Genomic DNA, 17838 nt, shown 5'->3' on the forward strand with positions numbered 1-17838 from the left:
GCTTTTCTTTTTTCTTCTCTCTCTTTTTTTTTTTTTTTTTTTGGCTATGGTGTGCAGTAATTTGATGTGGGATCTTAGTTCCCAGACCAGGGATTGAACCTGGATTGCAGTGGTGAAAGGGCCAAATCCCAACTACTAGATCAACATGAGGAGTAATTTCATCATAACAATATCAAGTCTTTTCATCCTTGAACATGAGATGTCTTTCCATTTGTTTCTGTCTTCTTTAATTTATTTTAAAATTATTATTATTATTATTATTATTTGCTTTTTAGGGCCATACCTGCAACACCTGGAAGTTCCCAGGCTAGGGGTCAATTTGGAGATGCAGCTGCTGGCCTATGCCACAGCCACAGCAATGCCAGATCCTAGCCACATCTGTGACCTATGCCACAGCTTGTCACAATACCAGATCTTTAACACACTGAGCAAGGCCATGGATCAAACCCATATCGTCATGGATACTAGTTGGATTCTTTTTTTCTCAGTGAATTTTATTACATTTATAGCTGTACAACAATCATCACAACCCAATTTTAAAGCATCTCCATCCCAAAACCCAGGCGCATCCCCCCGCCCCCCTCCCCGTCTCATTTAGAAAGCATAAAGTTTTTCAAAGTCTGTGAGTCATCATCTATTCTGCAAAGATGTTCATTATGTCCTTTTTTTAGATTCCACATGTAAGTGATAGCATATGATGTTGGTGTCTCACTGTCTGGCTAACTTCACTTAGCGTGATAATTTCTAGGTCCATCCATGTTTCTGCAAAAGCCATTATTTCTTTCCTTTTAATGGCTGAGTAATATTCCACTGTGTATATATACCACATCTTCTTTTTTTTTTTCCTTTCTTTTTTTCTTTTTGTCTTTTCTAGGGCCACACCTGCAGCATATGGAGGTTCCCAGGCTAAGGGTCCAGTCGGAGCTGTAGCCGCTGGCCTATACCACAGCTCACAGCAATGCCAGATCTTTAACCCACTGAGCGAGGTCAGGGATTGAACCCACAACCTCGTGGTTCCTAGTCAGATTTGTTAACCACTGAGCCACGACGGAAACTCCTACCACATCTTCTTTATCCACTCCTCTGTCGAAGGACATTTAGGTTGTTTCCATGTCTTAGCTATTGTATATGGTACTACAATGAACATTGGAGTATCAATGTCTTTTCAAGTCATGGTTTTCTCTGGATAGATGCCCAGGAGTGGGATTGCTGGGTCAAATGGTAATTCTATTTTTAGTTTTTTGAGGACTCTCCATACTGTTTTTCACAGTGGTTGCACCAGTTTACATTCCCACCAACAGGGTAATAGGATTCCCTTTTCTCCACATTATCTCCAGCATTTATTGCTTGTAGACTTTTTTTTTTTTTTTTTTTTTTTGCTTTTTTAGGGCTACACCTGTGACATATGGAGATTCCCAGGCTAGGTGTCCAGTTGGGGATACACCTGCCAGCCTACACCACAGCCACAGCAACTCGGAATCTGCTCCTCATCTGGGACCTACAACACAGCTCATGGCAATGCCAGATCCTTAACCCACTGAGCGAGGCCAGGAATTGACCCTGCAACCTCATGGTTCCTAGTCAGATTCGTTAACCATTGAGCCATGACGGGAACTCCATATGGCCTTTATTATGTTGAGGTGAGTTCCCTCTATGCCCATTTCCTGAAGGGTTTTTACCAGAAATGGGTGTTGGATTTTGTCAAAGGCTTTTTCTGCATCTATTGAGAAGATCATATGGTTTTTATTCTTCAGTTTGTTAATGTGGTGTATCACACTGATTGTTTTGTGGATACTGAAGAATCCCTGGGATAAATCCCACTTGATCATGATATACAATCCTTTTAATGCATTGTTGGATTCAGTTTGCTAGTATTTTGTTGAGGATTTTTACATCTATGTTCATCAGTGAAATTGGCCCATAATTTTCTTTTGTTGTGGTATCTTTGTCTGGTTTTGGTGTCAGGGTGATGATGTCCCTTCCTCTGAAATTTTCTGGAATAGTTTCAGAGGATAGGTGTTAGCTCTTCTCTAAATGTTTGATAGAGGAGTTCCCGTCGTGGCGCAGTGGTTAACGAATCCGACTAGGAACCATGCGGTTGCGGGTTCGGTCCCTGCCCTTGCTCAGTGGGTTAACGATCTGGCGTTGCCGTGAGCTGTGGTGTAGGTTGCAGACTCGGCTCGGATCCTGCATTGCTGTGGCTCTGGCATAGGCCGGTGGCTACAGCTCCGATTCAACCCCTAGCCTGGGAACCTCCATATGCCGCGGGAGCGGCCCAAGAAATAGCAACAACAACAACAACAAAAGACAAAAAGACAAAAGACAAAAAAAAAAAAAAAAAAAAAAAAAATAAATGTTTGATAGAAATCACCAGTGAAGCCATCTGGTCCTGGGCTTTTGTTTATTGGAAGTTTTTTAATCACAGTTTCAATTTCATTACTTGTGATTGATCCATTCATCATTTCTATTTTATCTTGGTTTAGTCTTGGAAGATTGTACTTTTCTAGGAATTTGTCCATTTCTTCTAGGTTGTCCATTTTATTGGCATATAGTTGCTTGTAGTAGTCTCTTATGATCCTTTGTATTTCTTTTTCTTTTTTTCTTGTCTTTTGCCATTTCTTGGGCCGCTCCCCTGGCATATGGAGGTTCCCAGGCTAGGGGTCGAATCTCAGCTATAGCCACCAGCCTACACCACAGGTCACGGCAACGCCGGATCATTAACCCACTGAGCAAGGCCAGGGATTGAACCCGCAACCTCATGGTTCTTAGTCGGATTCATTAATCACTGCGCCATGATGGGAACTCTGATCCTTTGTATTTCTGTGACGTCTGTTGTACCTTCTCCTTTTTCATTTCTAATTTTATTGATTTGAGTCTTCTTTTCTTGATAAGTCTGACTAAGGGTTTATCAATTCTGTTGATCTTTTCAAAGAACCAACTTTTCATTTCATTAATCTTTTCTATAGTTTTCTTCATTTCTTTCTTTCTTTCTTTCTTTCTTTCTTTCTTTCTTTCTTTCTTTCTTTCTTTCTCTCTCTCTCTCTCTCTCTCTCTCTCTCTCTCTCTCTCTCTCTCTCTCTCTCTTTCTTTCTTTCTTTCTTTCTTTCTTTCTTTCTTTCTTTCTTTCTTTCTTGTCTTTGTCTTTTCTAGGGCTGCATTCACAGCATATGGAGGTTCCCAGGCTAGAGGTCTAATCAGAGCTGTAGCTGCTGGCCTATGCCAGAGCCATAGCAACACGGGATCTGAGCCGCATCTGTGACCTGCCCCACAGCTCATGGCAATGCTGGGATCCTTAACCCACTGAGAAAGGCCAGGGATTGAACCCGCAACCTCATGGTTCCTAGTTGGATTCATTAACCACTGAGCCACAACAGTAACACCATCTTTGTTTCCATTTCATTGATTTCTTCTCTGATCTTTATGATTTCTTTCCTTCTACTAACTTTAGGTCTTGGCTGTTCTTATCTCTCTAGCTGCTTTAGATGTAAAGTTAGCTTGTTTATTTGAGCTTTTTCTTGTTTCCTGTGGTGGGCATGTATTGCTATAAACTTCCCTCTTAGAACTGATTTTGCTGCATCCCATAGGTTTTGGAGTGTTGTATCATTTTTGTCATTTGCTTCTAGGTATTTTTTAATTTCCTCTTTGATTTCTTCAGTGATCCATTGGTTGTTTAGTAGCATGTTGTTGAGTCTCCACGTGTTTGTATTTTTTGCATTTTTTTTCTATTGTTGATTTCTAGTCATATAGTGTTGTGGTCAGAAAAGATGCTTGACATGATTTAAATTTTCTTAAAGTTACCCAGGCTTGATTTGTAGTCCAGGATTGATCAATCTTAGAGAATGTTCCATGTGCACTTGAGACAAATGTGTATTCTGCTGCTTTTGGATGTAATGTCCTATAAATATCTATTAAGTCCATCTGGTCTAATGCTTCATTCAGAGCCTGTATTTCCTTGTTGATTTTCTGTCTGGATGATCTGTCCATTGCTGTAAGTGTGGTGTTAACGTCCCCTGCTATTATTGTGTTATTGTTGATTTCTCCTTTTAAGGCTGTTAGCAGTTGCCTTATATATTTTGGTGATCCTATGTTGGGTGCATATATATTTACAGTTGTTATATGTTCTTGGGTTGATCCTTTGATCATTATGTGGTGTCCTTCCTAGTCTCTTATAATATTCTTTATTTTAAGGTCTGTTTTGTCTGATATGAGTATTGCTACTCCAGCTTTCTTTTGGTTCCCATTTGCATGGAATATTTTCTTCCATCCTCTCACTTTCAATTTGTATGTGTCCCTAGAAGTGAAGTGGGTCTCTTGAAGACATATATGGATCTTGTTTTTGTATCCATTCAACCAGCCTATGTTTTTGACTGGGGCACTTAGTCCACTTACTTTTAAGGTAATTATTGATATGTATGTTTTTATTGCCATTTTATTCACTGTTTTGGATTTGTTTTTAATGCTCTTTTTTCTTCCCTTCTTCTCTTGTTCTTTCCTCTTGTGGTTTGATGATTATCTTTAGTGTTGTATTTGAGTTGATTTTTCTTATTTGCGTGTTATAAATTGTAGATTTTTGGTTTGCAGTTACCCTGAAGTTTATATATATATATATAAAAATTTCATATATATATATGAAATTGTTTTAAGTTGTTGGTCTCTTAATTGCAAATTCATCTCCAGTGTCCTGCATTTGTACCCTCCTCTTCTCATGATTTCTGATTTTGGTAGCATATTTGTGCATGGATGATTTCCTGTCTTTACTGGTGAGCCTTGCCATTTGTGGGGTTTTTTTTTTCTTTTTTTTGTCTTTTTGTCTTTTTGCCTTTTCTAGGGCTGCTCCCGCGGCATATGGAGGTTCCCAGGCTAGGGGTCAAATTGGAGGGTAGCTGCTGGCCTACACCACAGCCACAGCAACGCAGGATCTGAGCCGTGTCTGGGACCTACATCAGAGCTCACAGCAACGCCGGATCCTTAGCCCACTGAGCAAGGCCAGGGATCGAACCCACAACCTCATGGTTCCTAGTCAGATTTGTTAACCACTGAGCCACGACGGGAACTCCGATTTGTGGTATTTTTGTTTCTAGTTATGGCCTTTTCTTTTCTGCCTAGAGAATTTCCTGTAGTATTTGTTGTAAAGCTGGTTTAGTGTTGCTGAATTCTCTTAGCTTTTGCTTATCTGTAAAGCTTTTGATTTCTCCTTCAAATATGTATGAGAGCCTTGCTGGGTAAAGTAATCTTTGTTGGAGGTTTTTTCCTTTCACCACATTAGGTATATGGTGCCACTCCCTTCTGGCCTGCAGAGTTTCTGTTGAAAAATTTTCCAATAACTTTATCAGGGTTCCCTTGTATATTATTTGTTTCTTTTCCCTAGCTGCTTTCAAGGTTTTCTCTTTGTCTTTAATTTTGATCAGTTTGATTAATACGTGTCTCAGGTTGTTCCTCCTTGGGTTTATTTCATATGGTATTGTTGTGCTTCCTGGATTTGCGTGAGTGGTTCCTTTCCCATGTTAGGGAAATTTTTGGCTGTTGTCTCTTAGAATATTTTTTCTGTCCCACTCTCTCTCTTTTCCTTCTGGCACCCCTATAATATGATGTTGGTGCATTTAATGTTGTCCCAGAGTTCTTTGTGACTGTCTTAATTTTTTTGTTAAATCTTTTTTCTCTTTTCTGTTCCACATCAGTGATTTCCACTAGTCTATCCTCCACCTTGCTTGTTTGTTCTTCTGCCTCCTATATTCTTATGTTGGTTGCTTCTAGTGAATTTTTTTTTTGTCTTTTTGCCATTTCTTGGGCCACTCCTGCGGCATATGGAGTCTCCCAGGCTAGGGGTCGAATCGGAGCTGTAGCCACCAGCCTACGTCAGAGCCACCTCAACGTGGGATCTGAGCCACGTCTGCAACCTACACCACAGCTCACGGCAACGCCAGACCCTTAACCCACTGAGCAAGGCCAGGGATCAAACCTGCAACCTCATGGTTCCTAGTCAGATTCCTTAACCACTGAGCCACAACGGGAACTCCCTCTAGTGAATTTTTTAATTTCAGTTATTGCATTTTGCATCTCTGCTTGCTTAAGTTTTATATCTTATATTTCTTTGCTCAGTGTTTGCTGTAAATTATCAGTTTTTTCCTTCAGTTTATTTCCAATGTCTTGCATCATCTTCAGCATTATCAGTCTAAAGTCTTCTTCCTAGAGGCTGATAATCTCCGTATCACTTAGCCGTTTTTCTGGAGTTTTTTCTTGTTCCCTTATCTGAGTTTTAAGTTCTCTGCCTTTTCATTTTTATAGGTTTTTGGTGTGGTGTCCTTTTTGTAGACAATAGAGTTGTAGCTTCTCTTATTTTTGATGTCTACGCCCCTTTGTGGCTGAAGTTGGTACACGGGCTTGCTGTAGGTTTTTTGATGGGAGGGACTGGTGCCTGCCCACTGGTAGGTGAGGCTGATTCCTATCCTTCTTGTGGGTGGGGCTTTGTCTCTGGGTGAGATTAGAGCCTGGCTGTGTGCCTGGGGGGTCTTTAGGCAGCCTGATGGGTAGGGCTGTGATCCCACCTGGGTTATTTTTGGTCTGGGGCTTCTCAGCGCTGATGTGGGGGGAAGATTTTCCCAAAACGGCCACCTCTAGAGGAACACATGCTGATGAATATTCCTGATACCTTTGCCTCCAATGTCCTTCCCCCACAATGAGCCACAGTCACCCCCTGTTTTCCCAGGAGATCCTCCAAGAACTGAAGTCCAGTCCAACCCAGATTCCTTTGGAGCCTCTGCTTTGCCCCAGGACCTGGTGCACATGAAAGCCTGTGTGCGCCTTTCAAGAAAGCGGTCTCTGTTTCTCCCAGTCCCATGGAGCTCCTGTGCATAAGCCCCACTGGCCTTCAATGCCAGATGCTCCAGGGGCTCTTTCTCCAAATGCCAGATCCCCAGGTGTGGGAACCTGACATGGGACTCAGAACTCTCACTTCTGTAGGTGAGTCGCTGTGATACAGTTACTTTCCAGTCTTTGGGCTGCCCACCTGGCAGGCATGGGGTTGCTTATATTGTGTAATTGCCCCTTGTACTGTCTTGATGTGGCCTCCTCTTTGTCTTGTGGAGTAGGATATCTTTTTGAAAGTTTCCAGTCCATTTGGTTGTAATTTTGTTGTTTTTATGAGAGAAGGTAAGCTCCAGTCCTTCTATTCTGCTATCTTCATCCCGTCTCCAGCTAGGATTACTAGTTGTATTCTTAACCAACTGAGCCACAACAGGAACTCCAATTTCTTATTTAATTTAATTTAGTTCAACAATGTTTTGTTGTTTCCTTTTAAAAATTTTTTTTATTACTCTGTAATTGATATACAATGTTTCAGGTGTAGAGCAAAGTGATTCCGTTTGAATATATATATATATATATATACTTTTTCAGAATCTTTTCCATTGTAGGGTTTTCTACATATAAGTTCATGTCATCCGTGAACAGAGATAATTTTACTTCTTTTCCAAACTGGTTGCCTTTTACTTCTTTTCTTTTCTTTCTTTCTTTTGCCTAATTGCTGGCTAGGATGTCCACTACTATGTTGAATAGAAGTAGCAAAGGAAGATACTCCTGATCTTATGGAAAAAAACTTTTAATCTTTCACCATTGCATATGATGTTAGCTGTGGGTTTTTCACATATGGCCTTTATTATGTTGAGGAAGTTCCCTTCTATTCCTGATTTATTAAGTGTTTTTATTAGGAAAGAGTTTTGAATTTTGTGATATGCTTTTTCTATATCTATTGAAATGATCATGTGATTTTTAAATCCTTTATTATACTAATGTCATATATCACATTGATTGATTTGCATACATTGAATCATCTTTGCATCCCAGGGATAAATCCCCCTCAGCCATTGTATATGATCCATTTAATGTGCTGTCAAAATAAGTTTGCTAGTATTTGGATGTGGATTTTTGCATCCATGTTCATCAGGGATGTTGGCCTGTAGTTTTCTTTTCTTGTGAGGTCTATGCCTAGCTTTGGTATCAGCTATGTCTGGCTTTATAGAATGAATTAGGAACTCTTTCCTCCTCTTCGGTTTTCTTGAAGAGTCTGAGGAGGATTGGTGTTTATTCTTCTTTAAATGTTTGATTGAATTCACCAGTGTAGCCATCTGGCCCTTAGTGTTTTTTTGTTGGGAAGTCTTCAATTACAGATTAACTCTCCTTAGTAGTTATAGGTCTTTTTAGATTTTCTATTTCTTCATGGGTTATTTTTGGTAGATAGTCTGTGAAAGGGACATACTCATTTCTTCTACCCATAGAATACTTCAGTATTCCAAATGTATGTGTGTTTTTTGTACACTAAACAACTCCCCAGATCTCAGCAGACACCAATTAGGTGTTCTATATTTCACTCAATTCTGACACTGTCTACCTGGAAATAACATCAGATCCCACAAGTTAAGGCTCAGCCCCACAACTGTGCCTCCACTTTATTTTTTTATTTTATTATTATTATTATTATTATTATTATTTTTTTTTTTTGCTATTTCTTGGGCTGCTCCCGCGGCATATGGAGGTTCCCAGGCTAGGGGTTGAATTGGAGCTGTAGCCACCGGCCTACGCCAGTGCCACAGCAACACGGGATCCGAGCCGTGTCTGCAACCTACACCACAGCTCACGGCAACGCCGGATCGTTAACCCACTGAGCAAGGGCAGGGACCGAACCCGCAACCTCATGGTTCCTAGTTGGATTCGTTAACCACTGCGCCACGAAGGGAACTCCAAACTTTTAAGGCTAGTCTACATGTTCTTCTGTTCTAAATCCTTCTTTTCTTTTCTTTCTTTTTTTTTTTTTTTGGCTCCTCTACTTCCTTCTGCTTGCACCCTTGAGACCCAATATTGAACTCTTTTCTCTTTTACTCTAACATTCCTTCTTTCAGGTAACTAATCTACATTATTGTTTCAGTTATCACATTTGTTTGAAACTAATATAATACTGTAAATCAACTATACCTCAATTTAAAAAAAACTATCACCTTTGCTAATGACTCTAAAATCTTCATCTCCAGCCCGGGCCTCTCACCCAAACTCCAGTTCTCTATTTCTAACTGCCTACCGAACACTTCTGCATGAAAGCCCTATTGTAAACTCAAAGCAAAAATATCTTGGAAATTTTTTTTTTTATCTTTTGTCCCTTTTTTAGGGCCGCACCTGCAGCATATGGAGGTTCCCAGGCTGGGGGTCTAATCGGAGCTGTAACCACCTGCCACAGCCACAGCCACAGCAACTCCAGATCCGAGCCGAGTCTGAGACCTACACCACAGCTCATGGCAACGCTGGATCCTTAACCCACTGAGTGAGGCCAGGGATCGAACCTCATGGTTCCTAGTCGGATTTGTTTCCACTGCGCCACAACAGGAACTCATCAAACTGAAAATATCTTAAATTGAACTTACTATATACCCCCCAATAACTGTCTTCACTTCCTCATTTCTGACAATGGCAATTTCATTCTCCCTGTTCTTAAGCTTAATATCCTAGTTATTTCTAACCTGTGATTCTCTTTCATTGCCCTTATTCAGTTAGTAACCAAGTTCTATTGAGTCTCCCCTTGTAGTAACTCTAGCTTCTTGCCAGTCTCACTGTTATTCCCTGAAACCTAATCACAAGACCTTCATAGGTAATTTAGCTACTATTTAGCGTTATACTGGAAGTCTTGACCAATGCCATGAAATGAGAAATCAAAATAAGTATAAAAATTGGCAAGGTAAAGACAAAACTCATTATTTTCAGTTGATATGAAAATCCAAGAGAATCAACTTATAAGTTATTAAACAAAAAAGTTTACATGAAAGACAGCTACTTATAAAATATATCAAAATCAACAACTTTCCTAAATATAAGCAATAAGTAAAATATATTATAAAAATTTTCATTCACAATAGTAAGAAAAGCTATAAAATACATAATATAGGCAATGATCTCTTACATAGGAGAGAATGAAGAAAAGCAATAAAGGAGTTCCCGTTGTGGCTTGCAGGTTAAGAACCAACATAGTGGAGTTTCTGTTGTGGCGCAGTGGTTAACGAATCCGACTAGGAACCATAAGGTTGCAGGTTCGATCCCTGGCCTTGCTCAGTGGGTTGGGGACCCGGCGTTGCCGTGAGCTCTGATGTAGGTCACAAACACGGCTCAGATTTCGCGTTGCTGTGGCTCTGGCATAGGCTGGGAGCTACAGCTCTGATTGGACCCCTAGCCTGGGAACCTCCATATGCCATGGGAGTGGCCCTAGAAAAGGCAAAAAAGACCAAAAAAAAAAAAAAAAAAAAAGAACCAACGTAGTGTCTGTGAGGATGTAGGTTTGATCCCTGGCCTCGCCCATTGGGTTAAGGATCCTGCTTTGCCTCAAGCTGTGGTGTAAGTCTTAGATGTGGCTCAGATCTGGTGTCACAGTGGCTGTGGTATAGGTCAGCAGCTGAAGATCCAATTTGACCCCTAGCTTGGGAACTTCCATATGCTACAGGTGCAGCTCTAAAGAGAAAAACAGAAAAAAAGCAATAAACATAAAAGAAAAATTTGATTGGACATCATCAAAATTAAAACCTTCTGCTATTTTGGATTTCCCTTGTGGTACAGCATGCTAAAGATCTAGCAATGTCATTGCAGAGGCCTGGGTCACTGCTAAGGCGTCTTTGATCCCTGGCCCAGGAACTTCCACATGCTGTGGGCAAGGCCAAGAAAATAGAATAGAATAAAATAAAATAAAAAGACTTATGCTATTTGGAGTTCCCATTGTGGCTCAGTGGTTAACGAATCTGACTAGGAACCATGAGGTTGCCAGTTTGATCCCTGGCCTTGCTCAGTGGGTTAAGGATCCGGTGTTACCGTGAGCTGTGGTGCAGGTTGCAGACCCGGCTAGGATCCCGCGTTACTGTGGCCCTGGTGTAGGCCGGCGGCTACAGCTCTGATTAGACCCCTAGCCTGGGAACCTCCATATGCCAAGGGAGTGGCCCAAGAAAAGGCAAAAAGACTTATGCTACTTTATTTAAGAAAACAAAAGGGCAGGCAGTTCCTGTTGTGCCTCAGCAGATTAAGAACCTGACTAGTATCCATGAGGATGCAGGTTTGATCCCTGGCCTTGCTCAGTGGGTTAAGTATCTGGTGTTGCCGCAAGCAGGTCACAGATGTGGCTTGGATCAGGTATTGTTGTGGCTGTGGTGAAGGCCAGCAGCTGCAGCTGCAATTTGACCCCTAGCCTAGGAACTTCCATATGCTGCAGGTGCAGCCCTAAAAAAAAAAAAGAAAAAGAAAAAAGAAAAGAACAGAAAATGAAAGGGAAGCTAAAGAGAAGGAGAAAATATTCACTATACTTATGTCTAACAAAGAATTTGTATCTAGAACATATAAAGAACTTGAAAAAATTTATGGCCACACCCATGGCATATGCAAGTTCCTGGGCCAGGGACTAAATCTGAGCTGCAGCTCTTATCCAAGCCACGACTGTGGCAACACCAGATCCTTAAACTAGTGCCTCCACAGCTACCTGATTCTTAACCCACTGCACCATAGCAGGAACTCCCCGAACATATAAAGAAATTTTACAACTCTAAATAAGAAAACAATCTAATGACAAAATAGGCAAAAGATTTGAAGAGACACTGCACCAGGAAAGGTATATGAATAGTAATTAAATAAATGAAAAGCTGCTTAAATCATTGGGCATCCGGGAAATGCAAGTGAAAACCACCATGAAATACCAACATATAAACTCACTAGAGGAGTTCCCGTCGTGGCGCAGTGGTTAACGAATCCGACTAGGAACCATGAGGTTGCGGGTTCGGTCCCTGCCCTTGCTCAGTGGGTTAACGATCCGGCGTTGCCGTGAGCTGTGGTGTAGGTTGCAGACGCGGCTCGGATCCTGCATTGCTGTGGCTCTGGTGTAGGCCGGTGGCCACGGCTCCGATTGGACCTCTAGCCTGGGAACCTCCATATGCCCAGCCCAAGAAATAGCAAAAAGACAAAAAAAAAAAATAAAAATAAAAAATAAACTCACTAGAATTGCTAAATTTAAAAGTCAATACTGGAATTCCCATTGTGGTTCAGTGGGTTACAAACTCGACTAGTATCCATGAGGATGCGGGTTCCATCCTGGCCTCACTCAGTGGGTTAAGGATCTGGCATTGCCATGAGCTGTGTTGTACGTCGCAGATGTGGCTTGGATCCCGAGTTGCTGTGGCTGTGGTGTAGGCCGGCAGCTGCAGCTCCAATTCGACCCCTAGCCTGGGGATTTCCATATGCCGCAGGGTTGGCCCTAAAAAGCAATGCTAAAGATGTGGAGCCACTGGGACTCTCATATATTAGAATTGTATTTTATTATTTCATTTCATATTATTTTAGTCTTTTTAGGGCTGCACCCATGGCATATTTGGGGCTGCCCCAGGCTAGGGGTCAGATCGGAGCTGTAGCCACTGGCCTATGCCACAGCCACAATGCCAAATCCAAGCTCCGTCTGTGACCTATACCACAGCTCACAGCAACGCCAGATCCTTAACCACTGAGCGAGGCCAGGAATCCAATCTGCGTGCTCCTGGTTACTAGTCAGATTTGTTTCTGCCTAGCCATGGTGGGAACTCATATATTAGAATTTTAAATGGTACAACCACTTTGGTGTACTATTCAATGGTTTCTTAAAATGTTAAATATAGGAGTTTCCTGTGGCTCAGTGGGTTAAGGATCCAGCGTTGTCACTGCTCTGTGGCTCTAGTTATAGCTGTGGTTCAGGTTCAGTGCCTGGCTCAGGAACTTCCACATGCTGTGAGTGTGGGGAAAAAAATTTTTGTTAAATATACAAAGTTAAACATATACCTACCAAATGACTCAACAATTTCATTCCTAGGCATCCCTCAAGAGAAATGAAAACGTAATCCGCAAAAAGACTGATGAATGAAATTTTCAAATATTGAGGTATGGGGAAGTTATTCTGGCTCATACATTAACTCAAATTTTATGTCCCACAGCCTGTTTGTGGCCTCAAACATACATTTTAACTCTGCTTTAATTATTAAAGAAAAGGATACATCGACCAGAAGTAAAGAATGTCCATGTTAAAAATAAAGATTAAATGCCTACCTTCCTGGAACACCAATACTGATACTCCTTCCATGATAAGACTCCCTTCCTATGTGCCAAGGCCAGTATTGACTGTGTACATGCTAATCTGGTTTTTCGTTTGTTTGTTTTTGGAAATCTTGAAAGAATGTATCCATGACGTGTTTGATGTTTTTGTTCTGACAAAATATAAAACTGTGTGAAAACCGTGTTTCTCCATAGCAGGGTTTTTTTTTTGTTTTTTTTTTGTTTTTGTCTTTTGTCTTTTGTCCTTTTAGGGCCACACCCGTGGCATATGGAGGTTCCCAGGCTAGGGGTCCAATGGGAGCTGTTGCTGCTGGCCTACACCACAAACACAGCAATGCAGGATCCGAGCTGCATCTGCCACCTACATCACAGCTCATGGCAACGCCGGATCCTTAACCCACTGAGCGAGGCCAGGGATCGAACCTGCAACCTCATGGTTCCTAGTCGGATTCATTTCCACTGCGCCAAAATGGGAACTCCCCACAGCAGTTCTTTAGGGTTATCTGAGAGGCTGTCTTCCAGGATATAGTACTCAGTTTGGCTCAAATAAAACACTTTTCTATTCCTATCAGAGATTGTTTATTGATTATTTTTGTCACCAAGACTTGTACACAAATATTCATAGCAGCTTTATCCATAACGGCCCCAAACTGGAAATAAATTGCTACACAGCCTTGCAACTGAATGCTACCAAGCAATAAAAAGGAATGAACCACTGGTATGCCATCAACAGGAATAAATCTCAGAAACATGCTGGGCAAAAGAAGTGGACAAAAAAAGTGTATGCTCTATGATTCCATTTATATGAAATTCTAGAAAGGCATAAGTAATCTTTATTTATTTATTGCTTTTTACAGCCACACCTGCAGCATATGGAGGTTCCCTGACTAGGGGTCCGATCAGAGCTATAGCTGCTGGCCTGCACCACAGTCACAGCAATGCAGGATCCAAGCCACATCTGCAAACTACACCACAGTTCACGGCAAAGCCGGATCCTTAACCCACTGAGCAAGGCTGTGGATCGAACCTGTGGCTTCATGGATGCTAGTCAGATTCATTAACCACTGAGCCATGATGGGAACTCTAGCATAAGTAATCTTTAATGACAGCAAGCAGAACATTGGTTCTCTGAGGCTAGAGGTGATAAGGATTCACTTCAAAGGGGTACAAGGGAACTATTTGGGGATAATGGAAACGTATGTCTTGATTGTGGTAGTATACATTTGTCAAAATTCATCAAACTATGAACTTAATTTTTTTTTTGGCCACACCCATGGCATATGGAAGTTCCCAGGCCTAGGATCGAATTCGAGCCGTAGCTGTGACCTATGCTATAGCTGCAGCAATGCCGGATCCTTAGCCTGCTCTGCCACAGTGGGAACTCCATCAAACTATAAACTAAAAATGAGCAATTTTAATGGTATATGAATTACACCTTTATAAATTTGAATTAAAAGGAAAAATACAATTGACAATAAAAAGGGATGAAGTACTGATACATGCTACATCATAGATGAAAGTCAAGAACATTATGCTAGATGGAAGAAGCCAAGTAAAAAAAGATGATATACTCTGTGATCCCATTCATGTGAAATTGTCATGAAAGACAATTGTATATAGACAATAAGTAGATTAGTGGTTGCCTGGGGGTTGGGAACAGGAGATCACTGTAACTGGGCATGAGGCATCTTTCTGGGGTGATGGAAATGTTCTAAAATCAGATTGTGATGATAGCAGCACAACACTGTAAATTTACTAAAAATCATTTAATTGTACACTTAAAATGAGTGAATTTATGGTATGTAAATTATAAGTCAAAGCTATTTTAAGAAGATAATTGACCATATGGTCCAGCAATCACACTCCTTGGTATCTATCCAAATGAGTTGAAAACTTACGTCTGTACAAAAACCTGCATTTAGATGTTTATAGCGCTTTATTCATAATTGCCTAATTTTGGAAGCAACCAAGATGTCCTTCAGTGGTTGAATGAATAAACTCTGGTACATCCACACAATGAAATATTATTCAGTGCTAAAGAAAAAATGAGCTGCCAAGCCATGAAAATACATGGAGAAAACTTATAATGCATATTACTAAGTGAAAGAAGCCAATCTGAAAAGGCTGCATATTGTATGATTCCAACTATAAGACATTCTGGAAAAGGCAAAGCTATGGAGACAGTTAAAAGATCAGTGTTGTCAGGTTTTGAGAGTGAGGGGAATGCATAGGTAGACTGCCGATGATTATTTAGGGCAATAAAACTATTCCGGATGAGACTATAATTGTGAATACAGTTGTTAAAACTCATAGAATGTACAATTCCAAGAATGAACCCTGACCTAAACTGTGAACTTTGGGTGATAGTGATGTGTCAATGTACATTTGTTGATTGTAACAAATGTATCACAGGAATTCTCCATACCTTTCTTCCGCTCAATTTTGTTGTGACCCTGAAACTGCTCTAAAAAATAAAGTATTAAAAAGTAACTGTTAAAACAAAATGATAACAATGTATTGTGTGATAAAAGGAGAATAACAATAGCAGTCCAGGAAGAGAAAAATGGAAGTATATTAATATGTTTCTTATACTCTTGGTGAAGTGGTATAATAACACTTGAAGGTAAACTGAGAAGCTATGGATGTACACTATCAACCTTTAAGCAACTGCTAAAATAACAAAGAGGTTATAGCTAATAAGCCAACAAAGGAGATAAAATGGAATTTAAAATGGCATGGATTAATCCAAAAGAAGGCAGAAAAAGAGGAAAAAGACAACAAGAAAGAGATGGGGCACATAGAAAAAAAATAGCAAGATGACAGACTCAAACTGAACTTTATCAACAATCCTGCTAAATGCAGATGGTCTAAACATGCCAATTACTGAGTAAAGATGATCAGATTGGGTAAAAAAACGCAAACAAACAAGGTCTAACCATATGCTGCCTACAAGAAATACTCTTTAATAAGAGTTCTCTTGTGGTGCAACAGGTCAAGGATCTGGTATTGTCAGTGCAGTGACTTGGGTTGCTGCTGTGGTGTGGGTTTGATTTCTGGCCTGAGAACTTCCGAACACTGAGTGTGTCCAAAAAACAACAACAACAACAAAAACCAGGAGTTCCCATCGTGGCGCATGGTTAACGAATCCGACTAGGAACCATGAGGTTGCAGGTTCCATCCCTGGCCTCGATCAGTGGGTTAAGGATCCAGTGTTGCCATGAGCTGTGGTGTAGGTGGCAGACATGGCTCGGATCCCGCGTTGCTGTGGTTGTGGTGTAGGCCAGCGGCTACAGCTCCGATTTGACCCCCAGCCTGGGAACCTCCACATGCCGCAGGTGCGGCCGTAGAAAAGAGAAAAAGACAAAAAAAAGAAAAAGAAAAAAAAAAGGAAAAAAAAAAGAGAAAAGAAATGAAAAGAAAAGAAAAAAGAAATACTCTTTAAATACAGACACAGGAGTTCCCATCATGGCTCAGTGGTTAGTGAAACCAACTAGCATCCATGAGGACGTGGGTTCAATCCCTGGCCTCGCTCAGTGGGTTAAGGATTTGGCGTTGCCGTGAGCTATGGTGTAGGTTGCAGACGCAGCTCGGATCCCGTGTTGCTGTGGCTCTGGTGTAGGCCGGCAGCTAGAGCTCTGATTTGACCCCTAGCCTGGGAACCTCCATATGCTGCAAGTGCAGCCCTAAAAAGACCAAAATAAAATAAAATAAAATAAAATAAAAAATAAAGACACAAATAGGTTAAAAATAAACGTATGTTAAAAAAAAGATGTACTACAATAACACTAGTCAAAAAAAAGGGGGAGGAGGAGTTCCCATTGTGGCTCAGCAGTAACAAACCTGGCTAGTATCCCCATGAGGGCGGGTTCAATCCCCTGCCCTGTTCAGTGCGTTAAGCATCTGGTGTTGCCTGAGTTGTGGTGTAGTTTGCAGACCTGGCTCGGATCCCGGATTGCTGTGGCTGTGGCGTAGGCTGGCAGCTGTAGCTCCAATTTGACCCCTAGCCTGGGAATCTCCATATACTGCAGGTGCAGCCCTACAAAAAGACAAAAAAAAAAAAGGTGGAGGAACTATATTAATATTGGACAAAGTAGCTTTCAGAGCAAAGATACCAGGAATAAAGAAGGTAATTTCATAATGACAAAGGGGTCAATTAGAGGACATAACAATTCCAAAAGTTTGTGCACCTAATATAAAAGCTAAAAAAAATACAGGAATCAATAACTGATAAGCCTGCAAGGAGAAACAGACAAATCCACAATTTATTCTAGTTAGAGATTTCAATACATTTTTTTTTTCCGGACATGCCTGAAACATGCAGAAGTTCCTAGGTCAGGGATCAAACCTTCACCACAACAGTGACCCTCACCACAGCAGTGACAATGCTGGATCCTTAATGAGCTGAGCCACCAGGGAACTCCAACAATTACTCTTCTCTTAATAATCTTTAGGAGTAGGCATAAAATCAGCAAGGATATAGTAGAAATCAACAACACTATCAACCAAATTGTCCTGGTTGACATTTACAGAACACCCAATAACAGCAAAATATACATTCTTTTCAAGTGTACATGTACATGGAGTATTTACCAGGATAGGCTATATTCTATGCCACAAAACAAGTCTCAATGAATTTGAAAGGATTCAAGTCACACAAAATATAAATAATGGAATTTAAATTACCTATCAATAACAGAAGGATCTCTGGAAAATCCTCAAATAGTTTAAAACTAAACAATCCATTTCTAG

The sequence above is a fragment of the Sus scrofa genome, chromosome X (assembly GCF_054392235.1).
Source record: "Sus scrofa isolate SSC_HxYL_T2T_F1_AM1 chromosome X, Sscrofa_HxYL_maternal_Yorkshire_Landrace_v2.0, whole genome shotgun sequence".
Lineage (NCBI taxonomy): Eukaryota > Metazoa > Chordata > Mammalia > Artiodactyla > Suidae > Sus > Sus scrofa.